Genomic DNA, 24,971 nt, shown 5'->3' on the forward strand with positions numbered 1-24,971 from the left:
CTATAGCGACTCCACAGCCACCGTAGTCCTCCATAAAGAACGCAACAAAATCTCAATAAAGAAAGGCGTCAGGCAGGGAGATACTATCTTTCCAATGCTATTCACAGCGTGCTTACAGGAGGTATTCAGAGACCTGGATTGGGAAGAATTGAAGATAAAAGTTAATGGAGAATACCTTAGTTACTTGCGATTTGCTGATGATATTGCCTTGCTTAGCAACTCAGTTGACCAATTGCAATGCATGCTCACTGACATGGAGAGGCAAAGCCGAAGGGTGTGTCAAAAAATTTATCTGCAGAAAACTAAAGTTATGTTTAGCAGCCTCGGAAGAGAACAACAGTTTACGATAGGTTACTGGAAGTGGTAAGGGAATACATCTACTTAGGACAGGTAGTGACCGCAGATCTGGTTCATGAGACTGAAATAATCAGAAGAATAAGAATGGGCTGGGGTGCGTTTGGCAGGCATTCTCATATCATGAACAGCAGGTTGCCACTATCCCTCCAGAGGAAAGTGTATAACAGCTGTGTCTTACCAGTACTCACGTACGGGACAGAAACCTGGAGGCTTAAGAGAAGGGTTCTACATAAATTTAGGACGACGCAACGAGCTATGGAAAGAAGAATGATAGGTGTAACATTAAGGGATAAGAAAAGAGCAGATTGGGTGAGGGAACAAACGCGAGTTAATGACATCTTAGTTGAAATCAGGAAAAATAAATGGGCATGGGCAGGACATGTAATGAGGAGGGAAGATAACCGATGGTCATTAAGGGGGACGGACTGGATTCCAAGGGAAGGGAAGCGTAGAAGGTGATGGCAGAATTTATTGGAAATTTGGAAATTTGGAAGATGGAAATTTATTAGATACTCCAAAATTTGGCGATATGCCTGCACATAGTGAGAGTGTGCATGGTGGGTGACGAATGGTGCATGGTGGGTGAACGTGGATGACGCACAATAGCTGGCGCTCAGCCCGTTGTTAAAACCTAAATAAATTCTGAAAATAATAATTTTGGCCACCTGGGGTTTCAAACGTGCACTTAGTGTACGTTGCGCGGACATTTATGCATTTTACCCCGATAGAATAGCGACCGTTGCTGTCGGGGTATGATCCCACGCCCTCAGGCTCAGGGATCCCACGCCCTCAGAGCAACGCCAAAGACACTACACCACCACGGCGGGTTGTAGCCCGTTGTGCCTCGGTTCAAATATACTTTCGTATAAGTATTCACTTGTGTTTCAAGACACCGTTGTGTTACCAGATAGAGTGTGTCGGGTGTCGTTTCAGACCATACTGAATTGGATAGGTGGGGCTCAGGCAGAGCGATTGAGGGCAAGTATGGCAAAGTTGTGTCCGCTTGAAACAAGCAATACTCCTGTCTCCCCATAAAATTCATGCGCAATACAGATGTAACCTCTAACTTCAACCCCTTCAAGAGAAAAAAAATATAAAGAGGTGTGTCTGGGAAAGTAGGAAATTTCGCACGTCGTGATTACACTTACGCCAACACCGCTTTTCGCGTAAAGATTGTTCGGTCACAGCGGGCAGCCATACACTCTCAGCTTATCCTTCGTCAGACATCCACATAATTACTGCGAACGCTTTTCAAGGCTGTAAATATGCACCACCATGTGCATTATTGCGTGAAGTTTGCATACGAACGCATCATGTGTTTTCTATAAAACAGCTAGTTTGCCAGAAACTGCTATGTGCTTTAGAAGTATACATAAAAAGCGCCTTCACGCCCGTACTTCTCACGACTATCCGAGATATTTATAATTCAGGAAGGAAGCTCGGTACAAAGGTGGGACAGCTAACCTTTAGCAATAATGGTAGCCGTAAACGCCACTCGAATATGAGTTTCTTATAAGGTTTGGTGTTGTTACTGTTGCAGCTCCTTCCCCGTATATATGTATACATATTATAAATCGGCATCGCTTATTTTTATTGCCAGACGCTCAACTCATCCCAGTACAGCAGGTAAGTCCAATCTCTATTCCTCGGCATCCGGAAGCTTTCAAAGTACTGGGGCGAGATTACAGTTGTCATTGAAGAAAAGTGTCGCGCTTAATTATGTTATATTTGCGACAGCAAAGGTGTGACACACTCGGCAAATTTTTGCCATCTACGTTCTCGTGAGGGTTCATATAGAGTGCAAGCGCGGCACATGATTCACCCTCTGACGCTATACTTTCACTAAAATTGAAAGCATGCGAGTTGGAGACATAATAAAATGTATGGTGACTTGATGCGCACAGCCTTCTCGCGTGCCCAATGTTGAAGGTTACGTGATCAAGCGCGCGCAAGGAGAAGAGGGAAACGCGCGGTAACGAAATCAAGCACGCTTTAGGAGGTTCGGGGTGAGGGGATAAGTTGGGCAGATGAGCACTCGTCTCCTCCTGCAGCGCGGCCGTGGCTGCGCATGGCATAGATGAGCCATTACGTGCCCCCCATGCGCCCTTCCTTATCGGTTATCTTCGGTCGGTACAAATGCTAGGCGAGCCGAGATGTCTGGTAGCCATGTGTACGTTGACATCCATCGCGCCTAGTGTTGGAGGTAGCGTAATTTCAAGCTTCTGAGAAGTGCTCAAGTGAGGAGCCGCACATAAGTTTCCCTCACCGCTGCTGCTTATCTTTATTACGCCACTGTTCTGACAGCAAGCGTTTGCGATGAAGGAGTGACAACGGTTCATGTTTTACTTTGCGGTTCTTGACAAAACAAGGGATCCTACAGGCAAACCCAATAATAAGAAAAGCCTTGAAGCCGCCCTTTGTATTCCTGAATGCACTAGTACAGAGAGATCCGAGAAACTAGGTCTGCACAATACAGTGCGCAGTCACGACGGTATATGGTCACAAAGAACGACTTTGTTCATCAACTCAGGGCAGCGAAGTATTGGTGACGTTAGGCTTTCCCCTGAGACCCCAGTATTGCGGAGAGGAAACGGCACAGGTAGACCGCAACATTCGACCGTACATCGCGGTGGCCCCAATTCCCAAAAACATGCACCCCAAGTACCATCCCGGACGACGCAGAGCAAGGCTAAAGATCTTTACTCTACACAAACTTTTTGGCATGGGGCCGGGAGTGTATTATACGTATGCCAGTCAGACCAGCTGAGACACTTTCACCATAGCCTCTACATGTAAGAACAACACAACAACGGAATCCTTCAAAACCGCCTTGGCATGCGTGGCATAGGCAGCAGCCATTGGCCATTCAGGACGCCGAGCGCCAAAGCAATTCGGCTATCATACTATCCAACTCACAAGTGGCTTGCCGCCTGTTTCTACATAGACCGGCACCCCAATCAATACTCAAAATTTTAGGCAGCTAGAGGGGCACCACACTATTATATGGCGTCGGCACACGAGGGACTGGAAGGAAACGCGAAGGCCGACCGCATTGCTCGAGGATTAAGCGTCCGAGCAACGGAATTGCCTAGCGACGACCTTCCACCGAATTCTCATGACATCCTCCTACAGCAAAGACAGGAGCGGAGACATTTTGGACATCCTCAATCCGATTCGAACAACCAGCAGGAGAGGGACTGGTGTCGTATTCAGACGAATACACACCCCCCAACCTGCACCAGCTACACAGAATACACCACACGAGGCTCACTGACGAGTGCCAGTGGTGCACAGGCCCACCCACACTAAAACAAATCACATGGGAGTGCTCCAGGAGGCCTCCGCCCATAGACAGCCCCTTACACCAACATTGACTAATGAGGAATAGGCAGTGGGAGACACGGCGTGCGGACGAGGGTCGGGAGAGCCAGTTGGATCTTCTGGAACAAGCCCCAGCGAGCCGCTCGTGTAAGTGGGGCCCTGGAGTAGAGGCCCCAACCATCGTGCGTTATTTTATTTATATTCAATAAAGTTTTTTACTCACTCACTCACTTGCGTGGGTGACCACTTGCTTGTTGATTTATATACCAGGCGAATGTTTACTGCCATTTGCGTGTGTGATAATACTACGAACGTTACTTCATGTAGCTGTTTCATACTTTGCCATCGCTGTCAGTGATTCGATTTGCTGACTAAACTGTCTTGAGTAGCGCGTGTGCCGTTTTCTGTCATAACAGGAAAGAGGTACTGTGCATGGCACCGAGTATCATTATGAATCGGTACGAAAATTTAATACTCATTAGGCTTAAGCCAGTGAGACAATCTCCAGGAATAATTTATTTATACCTTCCCTAATGTAAGAACACAAGTTCCCTTGTAATTAGAAGCTCTGCGCAGTGCTGTTATTGAGGTTCTAGATGCTTATTTTAATAAAGAAAGTCTTGATTTCCACACCTGTGAATCCGCTACGTTACGAGATAGCGAAATTACGACGAACTACGACAAACCTCAGTGACACGTGTCATCATATACGTAATTGCCTTCCCATGTTTAACAAGTTCACTTCCGCACAAATACTGCAGCTGATGGCAGGCAAAGCTTTGTTTCAGTATAAAATCATATCATGCTGTTCAAAACATTTAGCACATCCTAATTTGATCATTGTTTTTTACAGAAGTGAGCTTGCGTTTCAGGGAGTTTGCACTTTTTAGAAGGAATCGGTTTCTATGGTCCCACGTGAGTTACAGGAACGGGATCAAATTTAAGCCCACGTGCTTACAAGAGTTCATTTTGCCGGAGCGCACTAATACTCGCCAACTTCTTCAACCAAAGGTGTGCTCCAGTTAGAATCAAAACTTTCTGCCTTTTATAGTGCTGTTAAATGGAAGCCCCTTCTAAAAGAGATTAATTTTTTCTGATATGATGAGGAATTCACCTTTACAGGAGCACACTGACTGTCCACTTTGTCGAAAAGCGTGCCAGCGTTTTCGAGAATAGAAGCAAGTTGTTAAGCTCATATTTCTTGTCTTTAACTTCCTTTTTTGTCTAGCGATAATTAGAGTGGCTGAAGCAATTCACGTCTAATTTAGCAGAATGGCCCACTGCATTTCATTTGTACTACAATTTTGAGAAAGAGAAAGAATGCATCGAAAGGCGGAGAGATAAACTAGAGGTATTACCGTTTGCCTACCTGCACGGAGGGAACTTGCAGGGGCAGAAAAAAAGAAAGAGAGAGGAAGGAAAGAGAGAGAGAGAGACAGACGAGCACAAACTGCGCACACTAGACAGCGGTAAGAGTCAAAGACTAGTCTAGTTAAGGAAAGAATGGAAGATGGATGCCGACCGGTCGTCCTGGCAGTGTGTATTCAGAACTGCCGGTGAGAATGTATATCTGTGCGCATATTAAAAAAAATATGCCTGGCACTGTAAAGTTGCTGAGTCCTCTACGCACTTATAAACACATCGTTCTGGCAAATTTACTTCGCTGAGAACCCGTGTTGGCGGCATTTTTAGCGCCCCGTTGCATGCCGCCGCAGGCTATGAAAGGGTAAGCGGGCCAATCGGAAACACCAGCGCCACTCTTTTCCCAATTATCTACTTTCACTCCGCTAGCTCGGCAAACCCCGAAACCCTTCCACGCTTCAGCACACTCCTCGCCTTTCGTCAACCAATAAGGTAAGAAATCGTGTCGCGGTGGGCCATACTATTCGCTTTCAATGCAAACAAGAGGCACTTCCCATAAACGAGGAAAGTATTGGATTGGCTATTTCAATAATGTTACCGCCCGCGTTTTCGTTGGTGATGAGGAGATCGGAATGTAATCAGAATAGAAAAGCCTTCCGTTAGAGCATAGAGCTTTGCGTGCGTAATATACATTGAACGTAAGTAATTTAATAGAAGTACGGATATCAATGTGCTTCACCTGATGTTGCCATTCGACGTGCGTCATCAACGGAGTTTTACTCGTTGGGATTATTTTAGCATTCGTGGGTCGTCTTCTAGATTCGATTGGGCCACAATCTTGTTTCTTTTTTTATTGGGAGGGTGGGTAGGAAGGGGGGCACGTTATCTGAACGTTTTTTTGTGTGTGGTGAATCGCATTTTTTCGTATTTCTTATTGTGCATAAGTTCTCCTTAAAGCCGGACCAACTGAAGCGTAGGTGTGCATATGACACCGTATTCTGATGTACTATAACCAACGTGGTATTTCACAAGACAAGAAAATATTTTGTATTATCAGGAGAACACCTAGGGAGTTCTAGATTGATACAGTTTTATTAAGCAGGAGAAATTAATGAAATTGGAGCTCGCCCTGTCCCTCTTTTCCTCTCTTTTGCATGGCAATTGCAGCCTTCTTTTAATTGGTAGTATACTCATGTGGCATGCATGAAATTGATTCTCAATTTTCCCACCAATGCCATTGCGGCAAATCTTATGATCCTCAACAAAGCACGCTGCGGGGCTAGTTGGAGAGGCATTATTTTGTCCTTTCATAAAAAATTAATCGAGCATAACTCTTTCAGACAAGGACAGAGTCCTGTCATATCGTTCTGTGTCCCTGTCTAAAAAAAGTAGCGCTGGATTACTTTCGCAAGAAAGGAAAAAAAATATTATTTTATGATTCTCACTCACATGATTTTGCGTGCCTCGACGCCATTTAAGTCTCAGCGCTCATTAATAATTGTTCATTAAAAACGCGCCAGAATTCATGGACACCATGCCTATTTATGAATCTCAAAATATCTACAGCTTTGTGCTATGTTTCGAGATGCAGCCGCCTTCTATCAGTTTGAGTTGCTGTTCAGATTTACTTCGTTGTAATGATGCAGAATGAATGTGACATCACCTCGTGCATAAGACGAAAGAATTAAAGCTGAAGAGCTGTGAGGCCTGCGTATACTGGATGCTATTCCCGCTTTCCGGCACACATTTTCAGATGTTACAGAAATGAACACAAATTACTCGATCGCCTTATGCTTTCCTCTAGGCCGAAGCCATGCTGGCGCTTGATGTTGCGCCTAGTTTTAATCGCTAAAATGGCTGAAAAAGGGGTATGTTATTGTCCTTCGAAAACTGTTTTCAGCATTGTGAATCTTGTCTAGAAACAATTCCAAATACTATACCTCGTGCTACGCGAATAATCTTCTAAGCGTTTCTTTCTTTTTAATATTTAGCGTAAGCACCAAAGACTGAAGTGAAGCTTCAGCTTTAACCAAGATAAGTGGAGTTGAAAGAATCAACTCAAAGACATTTTTCTTGAACGACCAATGCAGTTACCAAGGGAGACTATTTGTTCCAGGATCCTGTGAGCTGTGGTGGCAGAGCGGTAGAACAAGCTGTGGATAAAAATGACGCCTCTGAAACATCCGCCATCATTCCTTCGGACTCTAGAAAGTGAGAAAAATGCTGGATTATCGATTCTCTCGGGAAGTGGACCCGCCTAAAGGCTTCCAAAATTTGCTTTTATTCCCACTGCATATCTTGAGTCTACTTTTTTTGGAACCTAGGACTGCTCAGCGATAAGTACTGAGCGAGTTTTTTTTCCTGTAGTCAGTCACACGCTGTAAAACCGTTGAAATGCATTTGCGATAGTTGATAGACAGCAAAGGTAAAATAAGGCATATAAACTGCAAGCCGACAGAAATGGTAGCTTTGACCATGCCTGGACTGTCCGATGAAAGGATGCCTGGATATTGTTCAATTTTCTCCCAGACTAACGCAAAACGCAGAAACAAAATTTCACGCAACACGCTTTGTTTATCGCCCACTTCATCTTGTCCCTAATTCTTGATCGCCACATAACTAAATACAACATCTCAAATTTTAGGTAAGCCGGGCTCAAAACAACCAAAAGTAAGCACTCGGTTATGTAGTTGGCGCAACATATTCTGGGGTTGGTTGGTTGGCTCATTCCACGTAATATGGCGCAACCTTCTACGGAAGACCGGTCACGAATTGGGCAAAAGTACACTACAAACAGGGAAGCGGGGACACTTGCGAGTTTCCTTCATTTCTCCTTTCTTCTTAAAGAATCGGGGATTCGGCTACTATACTATCAGCATTTGAGCGAAATTGTCCGGTCCGTCAGGTTCCGTATTCTTATATCTTCTTGTCTTTTTCTTTTTGCAGTAAACAGATTTTCGCTATAAGTGGCATGTACTGTAAGATACTGAAGTATAGTGACCATGCCCGTTTATTCGGAATATTTTACGGTACACGTTACGACTGCTAAATTGAAGCTGAGCAGCAGTGACGCCATGTTTGCTCAGCATAAATTGCAAGTTTGGCACCACTTTCCATATATCCAGCCTTCGGCTGTGCCAAGAGGTGCATGGGCGTTCAAGATAACACTGCCCCCCCCCCCCCCCCCCCACCAAAAAAAAAGAAGTAAAAAAACATGGGTCAAGCAGTTTGGGATGATCTTAACTTCAGCAGCAATGCGCGTTCTTGCATGTTCCTTTGGTGAATATATTCAATGGCGCTACCCCTAGCATTTGTGCTAAGCAGTCATTACATCACTACTACTGAATTTCGATTTCCCAACTCTAACATATGTATTTAAGTAAGTAAAGAGCGAATTATTGAACATTTTGCTTAATTAGTTACCGGGACATTTTGATCTGCCGCGAAAGTGTGGTACGCCTCGTTACGTGGTTAGCTTAAGCCAGCACATAATTACTTGGAACTAGAATATATACACGGTTTACTAACAAAAAAATAGTTTAATGAAAAAGAATAATTAAAAAATATCAGGATAACTGTTCATGATAGTGCGACCACCAGTGAAGAAATCTAGCAACAGACCATATTGCCGCCAACAAAATGCGCCAATTATGAGATCTGTAATGAAGCTGGGCTCTTCTTTCGGGCCTTCTTCTTTAAACGCTGCGCCATCTAATAGCACCCCCATGAATTCCGCGCGTAGCACATATTCAGTAGCATATACCCAGTGGCTGAAGTTATCTTCAAAGAGGTTCACTGAAGAGTGACACATGCCCAGTCTCACATGCCCAAAGACTCAAGTTGGTTTCGTACCTGCTTCATTCAGTACGGAAGCCCAATGCTTTACCCGTCCATCACCAAGTGATATGAGTTATTGAGAAAACCGTTACGCATGGATGGACAAAATGACAGACATACCGCAAACTGGGCGAAGTTGCCAAAGAATGCTAATCGTAATAATTCGACACTTCAACCCGCACGAAAAGAATACTTGTGCCCTACTTGGGTGCTCTGTGCATCGAAGGCGTAAGATGCAACGTGATGATGCCGGTTTCCATTTATAATGAATTTATAATGAACCACAAAAACGTTTACAAGCCTTCCTTAAAGTAAACCCAATTCTGAGATTTTTTTAACGCTGCCGTAGGACTACGGCTTTCATTGTGAAGCATCGTTGCCCGCCTGCGTGCAAACATCTGAGGAGTTCGGCTTATATAGAGTTTGTAGAGCTACGCCATAAAGTTGAATAGAATTCTGCCTTAAATAAAGCACCTGCTGCAGTTAACAAGGCGCAGCGTGGCACGCCTGCTTATTCGTTATTAAAGGAGCACTTTCGCACCCAGAATATCCAACCACTTTTTTACGTCATGCACATTGACGACAACGGGTTCTCTGGCTCCGGCGGAAGTTTCTTCAAAATACATTATTCACCTACCACAATGGCGCAGACAGTGACCTAATGGATATTTAGAGCAGGTTCGCCGTATTGATCTGATGGCGCAGCGCCTGTACTTGAACATGCAGGCAAAACAATCACATTTATGTGCTCCATTTTTTTAGGATGTATATTGAACCATGTGGACTCAAATAATTTGATGTGAAGTATTAGAAATAAAATTTCAAGGTTCAGGTCTTTTCGGCATGAGGCAAACATACCAGGATAATGACGGATTAAAAACAAAAGGCCGCTGTCCGAGCAAAATAAACTCCTTTCACTTTTCAATAAGAATGGGTAAACAGTTTTGCCTACGATTTTCCTTTCGAGAGATGAACGAAAAGATGCATTCACTAGAGTAGCTCAATTTTGTCTGCTATTAGGCACGTGAAATTACGGTAACCGGCTCAATTCATGAACTGCAGGTTTCAGTCCTCATCAGGCGTAAAGTACCATAACTTTCTTCATGATATAAGCCTAACAGGGCAGGAAAGTAAGATTCCGCAATGTAAGCATGACTTAGCAGTATAAACGTTTGGGCTAGTTAGTGGGTCTTCTTTAACTGTAGGCACGGCGCAAGGGTTCACGTGAACGAGAGAAGAGGCTACGACACCGACAGCGCTGACTTCCAACTGAATCTTTGATCTTTAATCATCGAGAAAACAGGTATATGCCTTGTGACAATCAAATGTAAGCACAGGCGCACTGCTGTCTTATAATCAGACAAGCAATAATTTGGCACGATATCAAGGGCTCGGGTTACATTCACAATCAAATGCAACCGCCGATGCACTGTTGTCATCTAATGGCAAGTACAATTGCATAGACCTTACCTTGCATCAATGACCGTTTTCAGGGTCATAACAACAATATGAGGTGAGACATAGAAGGTCATCTGACAATATGTTCCAAAGGGTGTGGCTGCAGACATAATTTTGAAGGCTGCGTGGCTAAGACAGAAATGGCTCAAGAACCACCAGAGAAATAACTGAGGCCTCTGAGATAACAAGATGAAACATTTGTGTTAGCGTGTCATCAATCACCCTAATCGATAAAAAGCTAAACGACTTGAATGTAAGACGTGTACTTGACATCACGCATAATCACGTTTTGTGCGATTAGATGACAACAGTGCGCCTGTGCTTGTATTTTATTGTAAATGTAACCATTGGCCTTGATACCATGCAGAAATAATTTTGCGTGAAAATAAGACAGCAGTTCGCATGTGTTTCCATTTGATTGTAAGAATGCATATAGGTGGTTTATTGGGGATTAAAGGTTCAGTTGAAAGTCAGTCAGTGCTCTGTGTTTTCGAGTTCCTTCTTTCTTCCACGTGAAGCCTTGTGCTGTAAGCACAGTAAACATCCCGCCCTAGAATAGAAAAACACCCCTGTGGAACTATGTGCCTCGGAATAACCGAAAGGTTGCTTACTCGCACTCGTGTGACTGAGTCATCCCATCTTGCAAAAGTATATATGAACATAACACGATTCTAACAATACCTATAGGGTGTCTTCTTGCAGTGTTAACTGTTAAGTGCTCTTTCTCCAAGTTATTTATGTATTTATCAATTATGGTAAACTACGGGTGAATATGATGGTACCACGGAGACCACGTTGTACAAGGTGTTGGTTTGCCCACAAGTGGCTCCGCTTGACCATGGCTTTAGGAGTGCATATCCTGAGGCAATCCAGGTTTACTTCCCACGAATCAATCGGTGTTTACTTTTCCTCTGCAGCTTGGCGCCATGTGGTAGATGGAAGCATTAGATCGACGAAGGTGTTACAGGCAAAATTTAGAATAACCATATCGTGCTTCTTGGATAATTGTAAAGGCTTGCTCTCGTAGAGCTCGAAAATAAGCCTCGTCGCCTTCCTGGAGATCGGCGACAAATTCCAGGTTTTCGCTTTCCTCAACCATCCTTTGACTATTCCTCTTGCAGTGCGTAGCAGGAAATGGAAGTGCCATATAGCTCGGTATCCATCGTATGGCAGTCACCTTTGCAAAATGTGCGATGTTTCATTTTGCTAACTTTGTCTAAAAAGTGGATCTCACTATCAGTATGATATTAGGTCATTGTTTCTTAGCATGCAGTGGAAGAAAAATAGGATGGTTCGTCTAGGTCAGGTTGCAAGATCTCCTCTTGGCTTGACATCTTATTGTTAGGTAGTACTGGCGAGCTGCGTAGACAAAGTCATGAAAAAATGACTCTGGCAAAACGAGCGTGGTATCTGGAACTTTCGCACTTTCGCTGACGCAATACCAAGCTTCAAGAGTGGTCGTTCTTCTAATGTCAATGTCATCGCCTTCATGTCATTTGTCCCAGACTAAAAAAAAAGTCACAAGCTTGCAGGGCACACGCAGCACAGTGACAGCGTAAGCTGTAGGATAGGCTACATAGGAGCTCCATTTTGGACACTACGCACCACAAGTCTTCGCGGCGGATTATCTTCGCGTCATTTTCGCGAGAACATTCTGAAATGTCCTCCCAGTGTCAACGGTGAGCTGCGAGGTGTCCTGTTCTCTGCACAGCAGCCTGCTGAGCCCGATGTTGCCTGGTCGCAGCCGCGCACATAGCTCTGCGAATAGATTCTTCAGGTTTGTGCTTTGGGAGGAGGTGCCATAACGTGTACCGAATAGTAAACACAGGTATCCAGACTACGTGGCGCATATGTCATATCTCTTGACCCGTGGCACCGTACGTTGCCGTTGATGATGGCGATGATAATGATGGCATTACCTTCAAGGCGGGATGGTGGCAAGTAGTCACCTAGCCTACTAAATCCAGAGTCAGCTACATGCAGCATGCAACTGCTATATGCAACTGCTACATGTAGGGACACTTTGTGAAATATGTCAAATGGCACATTAGCATGGTAATAATGATGATGCTGATTTAAATGCACACCCTTTGAAACCGGACGGTGAAATACAGTCACCTAGCCTGCTTGAATATTAAGGAATAGTATACATGTTTTTCATTACATCAATATTTATACATCTCCATAATCTTCTTTTCCCTCCTCAAGACTTCTCTATCTACTTTGCATCGCTACCAGTGCAGCTGCTACATGGCGTGCCGCGTGGTGTAATAATATACGACTGCAGCGCAAAGGGTGCACTTAAAGACGATACGCGGCGCCAGTCTCACATTCCAAGTGGCCCGCTACGATGCCAACGATCATCACGATTTATTGACATCCCTGGAAAACGCGGCGATGACATAGTCACATAGCCACCTTGAATTAACCAGGTACACAATGTAAATATTTTCTAGCATTCTTGTATACATCTCCTTAAGCTACTTTTTCTTTCTCTAACCTTCTTTAACTGCCTCGTACCGCTATATGTGTATCTGTTACATGGCGTTCTACCTAGTGTAATAATATGCAAGTGAAATGCAACGTGTGTACGTATCGACGCTACGCGGCGTGCATGTTGCACCGCGTGTCACCTCGCGCGCTAGGACGCGTTTAAAAACCATTCTTCCGCTGCATGCTAGCAAGTACTAGCACGGCACAGAATATTTCATAATCCACGTTGCAAAGGATGATAAAATGCTCTGAACCACGCCAGCGCTTGCTGGAATGCCGCGGAATAAGATATGAGCTATGCGCCTTCAAGACGTAATTTAATCAGTGGCGGGAGACCAAGCATGTGGCATTAGAGGAAGATATATCCAGACAAAACTCTACGTTCCGTGAGCTCTGTTAGACTGTGCAGCAGAAAGTGTAGGTGAGATCGCAATAGTTCAGGTTGATTTGGCAAAAGCATTTGATAAAGTTAATCACTACTTTTTGCTTCGTGTGTTAGAGCACATAAACATTGGGTCTCTTCTTTTTAAAGGCATCACTAGCGTTTATGCTAATGGCCCCACAAGGCTAATAGTTGATGGTTAATGAGAGCAGCATTCCGGGCAAGTTGGTGATCCATTACTTAAATGATACTGCGCAAAAAAAAAAAAAGACTACACGGACGTGAGAGAAGACGACACACCTAGCGCTAGGTGTGTCGTCTTCTCTCACGACCGTGTCGTTTTTTTTTTGTGCGCGATATCATTTAAGTAGTTGATGGTTGTCTATCCTAATCTATCTACTTTAGGGCATCGGTAAGGCAACGTTGTCTTTTATCCGCTCTATTATTCACTTTGTTCTTAGTACCGCTTTGTGCACGAATTCTGAAGGATCACACCTTTCACGGGCTCAACTTGTTATCCAACGACATCCGTACTTGCCTATGCAGATGGCATAGCCTTCTTTTACGCTGACAAGTGAAGAGAATGACCTTGCCATAACTCAACAGTTTTGCTTAGCTTCTGGCGCAGCTCTAAACTTTAAGAAGAGTTCAGGGTGTTAGTTTGGTCTATGGTGTATGATGCCAACCCACTTCGCAGGCATTCAGTGGAGGTAAGGCTTTATGTATTTAGGTGTGCCTCTCTCTTAACATCGCAATAGTAATCCGCACTGGCAAGTGGAAGTTGCAGAAGTGAAACGTAAGGTTAACAACAGGCAGGGACGGCAGTTGTCCATATTTAGCCTAGCCTAAGCTTACAATGTGTTTCTAGCAGCTCGACTTATGTATGTCCTGCAGGTATTACACTGCTGACGGCTTAGGTTGCAAGCTTTCCATCGTATGCTTGCTACCTATGTATGGAGCTTACGTGTTGAGCCCATGCTAGGTGATAACCTTTTTCCTCTTGCGAATGGGGCTTTTAGCCTAGTTCAACCTTTTGTTAAGCAACTTGTCTCCCGGTTATTGTTCGTTCGTGATGTAAACAGTTCATTTCTAAGACAGATGTTACAGCTTCGCGAATCCATTACCTTCCTAAAATAGTTGTGTCGTCATCTGCCAGAGATGAACCACGGGATCCTTGGGGCTTCTTTAAGGAGGTTCTCGAAGGCTTTCACTTTCTTAAAGCTCACTTAAGTATGGATTACATTTTCACTGCCTCCTGCAAAGAAATTTATGCTGCACTCATAGACACATTGTTTCCTGTTCCCCATAATCGTGCGCCTTATTTGGAATGCCATTACCTAGATGTACTTAAGCATGTCCTTCGAATGATCAATCCTCCAGGGATCAAAACTTACTTCTTTAAATTACATTCGGCAACACTTCCTGTCAAAGCATGGTTAGAAAAAGGACCTGTTTCGTGCATGATCAACAAAGTGCCGCTTGTGTCCACATGCTGAAACGATTGATCACTGTTTTGTAGACTGTAGGGGTGCCATCTTCTCAGACATTCTCCAACGAGCACTTAAAAAGGATTTAGATTTCACACCTTACACAATTCACTTCTTACCTTTTAAAGATCCCTGTGACGCACCATATCACACGTTCATGGTACTTGGTCTACATAGCCTCTGACGCAGCAGAATGTGCGACAGGCACCCTGAACCACAGCGAAGCACTCGGTCTCTTTTGCAGGAATCTATTGCCTGCGTTCGAAGTGTGTACGCTGCACAGAAAGCAACGTCGGACTCGATACCTTTATTCGACGTTTGCACGTAGTTGTCTGACTTTTGAATGTGTTTTCAGTCACCTTAAACTTTTGTAGCGCTTTGCTTCTCTTATTTTTCCGAAAATTCTGCTGTCATGCCATAATAAAGAAAAAAAAGGAGCTGGCGTGGCTCACTGGTAGAGTCGCTGACTCCCCGACAGTGGGCCCGGGTTCGATCCCAGCGAGAACTGGGTCTTTTTTTTTCTCACTCCCGAGGATAGCTCTTACGGACACCGGACACCGGCGGCAGTGGCGGTGGACACCAATGCCACCCGAAATGGCCTTCAGAATGGCCCTATAACCGCTTACGCCGTAAAAGCTACAAGCACACGTAATTGGCAGTTTTCTAAATGTCAACAGCGCTGGTGGCAATGTTCCTAAAAAAAAAAAGAAAACACTCGCTCCTCCTTTTCAAGCTGTTGGAATCGGCGGACGAATGCTCAACTGATTACGGGATTGCTTGAGTAAGCACAGCTTCTTCGCGCAGGCTAATGGCGCATTCACACTGGCGAGGGACTCAGGATGCACGACAGACCACAGGTGGTGCCCAAGGAGCCATTACCGGCGACCGATGTTCCCTCTGGCAAGTGCGAAGTGCCCATCGCCGCGTAATATTTCTCATAACAGTTTCAGCTCTGGTCACGTAGTCACGTAATATAATCGCCAGCGCGCTGACACGTCGTGCTCGTGTGCTGCTGATTAGTTCAGTATGATTACGAAAGTCGTGCCAATAAAAAATTTGCAGCTTGTGACTCCCTCAAAACAGTACTTTACAACAAAAGTGACCATTTGGGACCAACTTGGTCGTGCGAGCTAAGCGAATCGCCGGTGAGAAATCTTGAAGATGGTATGACTGCCTTCCGGTCTACATCTTGTGGCATCACGCTTGAAGTAGTATTTGGCGTAACGTTGCTTAATCTCACACTCATAGTATTTGCTGAGTGTACCTGAAAAAATGTAGGTTTCGACATACTTGTAAATCTTGAGACCTACTTTGAAAGTTGTAGTGCGATTGTGTGAAATATCGCTCTTTATTTTTTTCGTCATTTCTGTCCCCATTTATTTCTCTTATCCATTTCGCCAGCACAGGTTAGCCTGTATTTACGAGGCTAACCTTCCTCCCCTTCACTCTTTTCTCCTCCTCCTCCTCCTCGATATGCTAAGACGATATTTTTCTTTGAACATCTGCTATACCTCGACATGGTGCACCATAAACATAAATTAGAATGGAAACTGAAAGTCAACGATCGGAATATCTGCTAGGCGTAATTACATGACACTGCGAAGTGCACGTGTTCTGTAGCTGGATTATAAACGTAGTTCAGCACCAAAACCACGCTTACAAGCTCTATTCTACCGCAATTACAAATGCAGGCGGGCGTGGAAATGAAAGAAACCATTTTAGTCTGCATCAAATTTTTTCCCGTTTCTATTTAGGCTATTAGTAGGTCAGCGACATCAAGGGGCTGCAATAGGGACATCGCACCTTCTAAGCGGTGAAGGCTTGCATGCGTCTTCTGAGAAGTACGGGTTCCTAACATTTACCCTCAAGCCGACGATGCTGTATATCTTCTCCCTTAAAGGTCGACATATCTCCCATGAGAATAATTCTCGTTTAGTCAAATTGATCATCAGTCGTGAACTCTGCTGGCATCAAAACTATACGTTCTCCGAAGGCTGTTATTTACTGAAAATTCTCTTTGTTAAAACACGCGGCACATCAGTGAAGTCTATGCTACAAAACACATGAAGTTCATCCTGGGTACAGTGTGCCAATACTATAACCTATACGTAAACTATACGCACGTCCTGACATATGCTCCTGAAGCGGAACCTTTAGCTCAGGCCCAGCTCTAATTTTGCTATCCAAATGCACGCAAAACACAAAAAAGACACAGGGCTGCGTGGTGCACGCAGCACAGTCACAGCATAAGCTGGAGGAGCGGACACATAGGAGCACCATTTTCGACACTACGTACCACTGGTCGTCGCAAGGAATTATCTTCGCATAGTTTTCACAAGAACGATCTGAGCAGTCCATGCGGTGTTAACGGCGAGCTGCTGCTTGTCCTGCCCTCTGCACGGCGGCCTGCCGAGCCAGATCTTGCCCAGTTGCAGCCACGCGCGTAGCTCTACGAATTGCTTCTTCAGGTTCGCCCCTTGCGAGGAGGCGCCTTAACCTGTACCGAGGAGCAAACAAATGTATCCAGACTACGCAGAACGCACGTCACATACCTTAACCCGTTGCATGGTACGTAGCTGTTGATCAGGGTGATGATAATGATGGCATTACCTTCGAAGCGGGATGGTAACAAATAGTCACCTAGCCTGCTACATCCAGGGCCAGCTACATACAGCATGCCAATGCTATACGCAATTGCTGCATGTCGGGACACCTTGTGGAATGTAACGGAACTGCAAGGCAATTTTTTTACATGTCCACGCTACGCATGTCAAATTGCTCATTGCGATGGTAATGATAGTGATGTTCATTTAATGGCATTCCCTTTAAAACGGGATGGTGAAAAACCGTCGCCTAGCCTGCTTGAATTTGTCAGTGTATATCATACATGTTTTTCATTACATCAGTATTTGTACATTTCCATAATCTTCTTTTCCCTCGTGAAAACGTATCTGTCTACCCTGCACCACTACCTATGCAGCTGCAACATGGCGTGCCACTGCACTGAAAAAGACGCGAGTATAGACGCTACGCTGCGTGAATCTCAGATTGCACAGCAAACGGTCCGATACGATACTAATGATTATCATGATTTATTGGAATTCCCTTTGAAATGCGGTGGTGACATAGTCGCATGGCCAGCTTGATTTATTCCGGTACACAATGCATATTTTTTTCTAGCATTCTTATACACATCTCCTTAAACTTGTTTTTCTTCCTCAAACCTTCTTTAACTGCCTTGCACCGCTACATGTGCCGCTGCTACATGGCGTTCTACCTAGTGTAATAACATGCAAGTGCAATGAAAAATGTGCACGTGTCGACGCTACGCGGCTCGCATGTCGTATCTCGTGACACCTCGCGTGCAAGGACGCGTTTTAGGGCATTTTTATTTTTGCGGCACGCTAGCAAGCGCTGGCGTGGCTCAGTGTTAGAGTAGCTGACTGCGACGAAGCGGGCTGGGGCTCTTTAAATGGGCCTTTATTTTTCTCATTCCCGGCGATAGCTGCTACGGACACCGGACAGCGGAGGCGGCGGCTGCGGCGGGCGCCATCGTAACCCGAAACGGCTGTTGCAATGAGCCCATGAGCAGCTTACGCTGTAAAATGTTTTGATAAAACGAGCGCTAGACTGATTTAAGGGAAATTTACTGTACTCGAAAGAGAAAGTTATATGATCGCATTTCTACGAAGAAAAATTTTGATGTAAGGCTTGCAATGTTCTACTAAAGTTTCTGAAAATTGGTAGGCTTAAGTACAATTTTGCCACGAAGTGTATGAATTCGTATCTCTACACCAACAACACATATTGCAGTTCTTTAAAGTACAGATGCTAGAGCACTTATGCCGATATCATACACATGTAAAGTTACACCTTAAAATAAACTATTAGAATATTTAAAAGAGCTTCGCAAGCGTTCTACTTATAAATTATTGTGACATTTTAGAGAGCTGTATATTACGTCAGTTTCCTCCTCTAAGATGCATAATTACCTGCATTTTAGAAAATAGTTGTATCGCCTTTATTGCGGAATCGGAAAATTGTGAACCTTATAACTATTTTATTGTTTTGCAATATTCGAGATATTTCTGAGCCAATTCGCAGCCTAAATAGGAAATTTACTTTCTACGGTCAATAGACATCCATTTTTCTTGAAAACGCAACAAATCTGATAATATTGTTACGAATGATGTTTATTTACAGGGTGAAACGTGGTCCGAGATGGAAGCTACAGGCCAGGCCCAGCCGGCGCAGAGTACGCCGAGATCACGCGCGCACACTCTACTTCTTATTTCTCTTCCTCAGCCGCGCAGTGCTGCGGCATTTTCCCCGGGGGCAGACGAAGCTCGCTGAGCGAGTTAAAGGGACCTGTGATGGCACTGCTTGAGTCTGGCCACGTGAACAACTTGCGTCGCCCGTGAACACCGATTACTTGCCGTCACTTTGGCGACGTCATAGTTCACATCACTCAAGCGGCTGAGTATAACGAACGGTCCGGTGTAAGTTGCGAGAAACTTCCGGTACAATCCCTTTTTGTGAACAGGTGTCCACAACCAAACATAATCACCCGGAGTAAAGCTAACGGGGATATGCCGCGCATCCTTGCGAATCTTGCTGTTGCCTTTTGAGGACAACGTCCTAAGATGCGTCAGTCGACGTGCTTCCTCAGCAGGACACAGAGTATGGGCGATGGAAGCATCTTCTTGGCACGATAAAGGTAGAATAGTGTCCAGAAAGCTCTGGGGAGCGCGTAACTTCGTGCTTGGCACTATTGTACGCGTACGTTACAAAAGGTAAGATGGCGTCCCAATTCTTGTGGTCAGCAGCGACATACATTGATAACATGTTGATAAGGGTTCAATTCGTCCGCTCTGTGAGCCCATTGGTTTGCGGGTGGTAAGGAGTGGAATGACTATATGCAGAACCACAAAGCCGTATAAGTTCTTCAACGACGTCAGCGATGAATTGCCGTCCACGGTCACTGATGACAACACGGGGAGCGCCGTGACGAAGTATGACGTGATGCAACAAAAATGAAGAGACATCTGCTGCAGTGGCAGATGAAAGTTCCGCCGTTTCCATGTAGCGAGTAAGATAATCTACGCATACTATTATGCAGCGGTAGCCAGCTGACGTCTTTGGGAGCGGGCCAAGCAAGTCGATCCCGACTTTTTTAAAGGCTAACGACGGTGGCCTAACTGGTTGTTAATAGCCTGCTGGTGCCGTCATCGTTTGCTTGTGGCACTGGCAAACAGTACAGCTGGCGACGTACTGTTTCGTTGTTTTCCAGAGCTTGGGCCAGAAAAATCTTTAAGTCGGTGTAGTGTGCGTACAAAGCCAAGGTGCCCGGACGTGATATCGTCATGCATGGAACGAAGGACAGCAGGGCGCAGGTTTTCGGGCACAACTAGAAGCAATGGGGGACCATCAGCTGAGTAATTTTTTGTACAGCAAACCATTACGAAAAGTAAACGGTGTTGTTCCTACTGGCTCACGTGCAAGTGCCCGTAGGGATTTCAAAGTAGGGTCGCAACGTTGCTCGCTCTCGAAGGTACGCAGGTCTGGAAAGTCGGAAGAGATGGAAACTAGATAGTCATCGAAGTCATCATCCTCAGCTTTAGTGTGCGGCGAAGGGAGACGGGATAGGCAATCAGCATTCGTGTGACAGCGTCCGCTCTTGTAGTTAACGGAAAAGCTGTACTCTTGAAGGCGCAAAGCCCAGCGGGCCAGCCGGCCATACGGGTCACGCAGCCCGACCAGCCAACAGAGTGAATGATGGTCAGCCACTATCGTGAATGGGCGGCCATGTAGATACGGACGGAACTTCTGAATGGCGAAGACGGCTGCTAGGCACTCGAGTTCAGTGACGGTGTAGTTTGTCTCCACTTTTGTAAGTGTCCGACTAGTGTAGTCAAAAAAAATTTCAGCTGTTGAAACGCCGACTTGCAGTCAGCAGTCCACAAGCATGGGGTGTCTTTGTGAAGGAGAGACGTGAGGGGAGAGGCAAGCTGTGCGAAATTCTTGTTAGAGCACCGGAAATGTGAGTAAAGGCCCAAAAAGCTTCGCAGGTCATTCGCCGTTTGTGGCTGTTGGAAGTCGCGAACCACTGCTATCTTTTCAGGGTCTGGTCGTATGCCGTCTTTGTCGACCAGAGAGCCTAGTACGAGGGCTTTCATCATCATGATCATCATCATCATCAGCCTGGTTACGCCCACTGCAGGGCAAAGGCCTCTCCCATACTTCTCCAGCAACCCCGGTCATGTACTAATTGTGGCCATGTTGTCCCTGCAAACTTCTTAATCTCATCCACCCACCTAACTTTCTGCCGCCCTCTGCTACGCTTTCCTTCCCTTGGAATCCATTCCGTAACTCTTAATGACCATCGGTTATCTTCCCTCCTCATTACGTGTCCGGCCCATGCCCATTTCTTTTTCTTGATTTCAACTAAGATATCATTAACTCGCGTTTGTTCCCTCACCCAATCTGCTCTTTTCTTACCCCTTAACGTTACACCTATCATTATTCTTTCCATAGCTCGTTGCGTCGTCCTCAATTTAAGTAGAACTCTTTTCGTAAGCCTCCAGGTTTCTGCCCCGTACGTGAGTACTGGTAAGACACAGCTGGGCTTTACGCTCACCGAAATCACATTTCTTCGAGTTTAAAATAAGGCCAACTTGCTGGATACAGTCAAGAACGATCGACAGGCGCTGATTGTGCTCGTGAAATGTCCGGCTGTAGATAATGACATCGTCTAAATAGCACATGCAAATTTCCCATTTGAATCCGCGGAACACGGTATCCATAAATCGCTCGAATGTCGCTGGAGCGATGCATAAGCCAAAGGGCATAACGTTGAACTCAAAGAGACCGTCAGGTGTCACTAAGGCTGTCTTCTTGTTTGAGGGGTGCATGGAAATTTGCCAATATCCTGACCGTAAATCAACAGAAGAGAAATACGACGCGGAGTGGAGGTAGTCGACGGCGTCATCTATTCGTGGTAGGGGGTACACGTCTTTTTTTGTGATGGTATTTACGTGGCCATAGTCCACACAGAATCTCCATGAGTTGTCTTTTTTCTTGACTAGGATCACAGGAGCAGCCCAAGGGCTGCATGATTCCTGGATCACTCCTTTCTGTAACATTTCTTCGACCTGCTCGGCGATGACTTTTCTACCTGAAGGTGAAACGCGGTAGGGTTTCTGACGAATTGGCGTTGCTTGCCCTGTATGGATGCGGTGTTGCATACGAGACGCTGGTGGTCTTTGGGACGCTCGTTGGCCTTGAGCAAAATCAAACACTGTGGCGTAGCGAGCGAGCACAGCTTCCAGCAGACACTGCTCTCTAGAAGACAGCGACTTGTTAATCATGCGCTTAAAGTCAGCAGAATTGTCATGGTTGGAATCGGTGTTGCATTTTTTTTTCGATAGTTGACATTTCGACTGTTCTGACGCTGACAATGGCTTGTTCATCAAAACTTGCCAGTTTAAGTCCTAGCGGCAATGTTATGGATTGGGTTGATACGTTCACTGTTCACAAACGAGTACAACCATCAGTGGTGACAATGAGGGAGCGAGGGACTATCGTATTTTTCTTGAGCGCATTGTTATGATCGGGCTCGGCTAAACCACAACAAGAACCTGTACGAGGGCGAGAGGTATTCACAGGTACAAACATTGTAGTCTGAGGGGGCAAACACACATCTTGTGACACGGAGAGAACGTCGGCGGCATCACTGGTGCTATCTGTCATTGAAGTTCGCGCGTCGCGGCGAAGAGAAATTGCGCCACTTACACAATCCAAAGTTGCCCCCCACTCACACAAGAAATCAATTCCTAAAATAATGTCATGCGTTGTACGTGCAAGCACAGTATATTCACTTCGAAATGTCTGGTCCCCTATCGTAACTGAAACAGAACAGACCCCAAGTGGGTGTAACATTTCCCTTTCAACTCCAGGAAAGGTTGCGTTCCGATCCCAAGAAAGCATAACTTTTTGTCCAAGACGATTTTTGAAGGACAGGGTCATAACAGAAACTGCCGCCACAGTCTCAACTAAAGCAAAAGCACTCACATTGTCAACTAAAACGCACACTTTGTTTTTAAACAAAATTACGCAAGGGGGTCTTGATGAATTGAAGATATTGCGGCCTAACCCCCGTCGGTCGCACCAGCTAGTTTCCCAGCGGCGGCGGGGATAACAAGCGACGACGAGGTGATGGAGAGCGTCGTTGTCGTGTCGGTGGTGGTGTGAGGCTGCGATCGGAAACGGGGGAGTCACTGCGGTTGGCGCGTCCCTGCTGCAGCCGCTGGAAGGAACTGGGATACGGCCAGGGCTCGTCAGCGTGCATGCGGGGTGTGTAGGAATTAAACCGAAGAGCACGCTGCTGGCGGCGGTGGCAATACCTTGCAATGTGTTCAGGCACACCGCAGCTGTAGCAAATGCGGGAGTCGCGGCTTGTCGCGGGCGACACACGGTGACATGGGTGTCATGGGTAGAAACGTACTCTCAGGTAGGTTGTATGAGGGAAGAGCTAGCGGAACAAATCGTTGTGGTGCATCTTATCGGCGTCCCAGACTTGTCGGTTGCGGTGGCAACTTGCTGCTCTCCTCCGTACGATCAGCATAGGTCCTGCGAGGTTCTCGGTAACTCTGAGGTGCCCAGGTGGCCGGTGGCACACGAGAGCGATGATCAAATGCACATTGATTGCACACATGAGCGTCGTCAACAACTTTAAGGCGTTCAAGCTCTTCTTTAACCACTTGCCGAATCACCGAGGAGATGTCGTCGTGGGTTGAGACGGACACACTTGCAATAGTAGTAACATTGTCCAAGCGTCCAAACTTTGGCCCAATCCTTCTTATTTTCGGCGCTTCAAACGCCCGGCAGTGTTTCTTCAGATCAGACGGAGTACTAAGATCTTCTTTCGTTATGAGAAAGTTATAAACATGTTCAGCGATTCCTTTAAGCAGATGTCCTACTTTATCTTCGTCTGTCATGGTAGCGCTGACGATTCCGCATAATTTCATAACAGCCTCTATGTACGTTGTGCGCGTTTCGCCAGGTAATTGAGCTCGTCGGGAAAGCGTCTGCTCAGCCTTCCTTTTCTTAGTGATCGGGTCCCCGAAGCACTTGGTCAATTCTTCTACAAAATTATCCCAGCTTGTCAGAACGCTCTCGTGGTTTTCAAACCAGAGGAGCACGGTTTCAGCGAGAAAAAAACCACGTTATCGAGCTGCTTCGTAGTGCTCCAGTGGTTGTGGCGACTCACTCGGTTGTAGTGTATAAGCTAGTCGTCGGACGTCTTCGTTCGCCTTCCCAGAAAAGGTGGGTGGCTCTCGCAGCGGTGTCCACTTGCCAGCCTGACCTGCGTGATTGCTGTCTGGTCCGCCGCAGGTGGGGTCGTTATTGCCTTCTCCAGAATCGGCCATGTCCGATGCTTGTGGTCGTAAACTGGCCAAGCGTCTACTCCGTCGGACAGTTGGTAAAGCTGGGTCGTCCAGGATCGTCCAAGATTTACCCTGCACCTCCACCAAAGATGTTACGAATGATGTTTATTTACAGGGTGAAACCAGGTCCGAGAGGGAAGCTACAGGACAGGCCCAGCCGATCATGTCGACTGGCACATCTTAGGACGTTGTCCTCACAAGGCAACAGCAAGATTCGCTTGGATGCGCCGCTTATCCCGGTCAGCTTTACTTCCGGTGATTATGTTTGGTTGTGGACACCTGTTCGCAAAAAGGGATTGTACCACAAGTTTCTCGCAACTTACACCGGACCATTCGTTATACTCAGCCGCTTGAGTGATGTGAACTATGACGTTGTCAAAGTGACGGCAAGTAATCGGCGTTCACGGGCGACGCAAGTTGTTCACGTGGCCAGACTCAAGCAGTGCCATCACAGGTCTCTTTAACTCGCTCAGCGAGCTTCGTCTGCCCCCGGGGAAAATGTCGCAGCACTACGCGGCTGAGGCAGAGAAATAAGAAGTAGAGTGTGAGCGCGTGATCTCGGGGTACTCTGCGCCGGCTAGGCCTGGCTTGTAGCTTCCCTCTCGGACCTCGTTTCACCCTCTAAATAAACATCATTCGTAACAATATCACTGCAGTGGTTGATAAGAAACCGATTTCTCCTTTCCCCTATGTTTACACAGACAGGCACTCCTGAGCCAAAGCTTCCACTTGAACAAGAGAAGTAATCACAAACCACGGACACCACTGGTGGAGCTGAACTCACCACCTATCGAGCATGCGTCCTATGGCCCATAGGACAACCCAGCA

This window comes from Dermacentor andersoni, chromosome 4 (genome assembly GCF_023375885.2).
Source record: "Dermacentor andersoni chromosome 4, qqDerAnde1_hic_scaffold, whole genome shotgun sequence".
NCBI lineage: Eukaryota > Metazoa > Arthropoda > Arachnida > Ixodida > Ixodidae > Dermacentor > Dermacentor andersoni.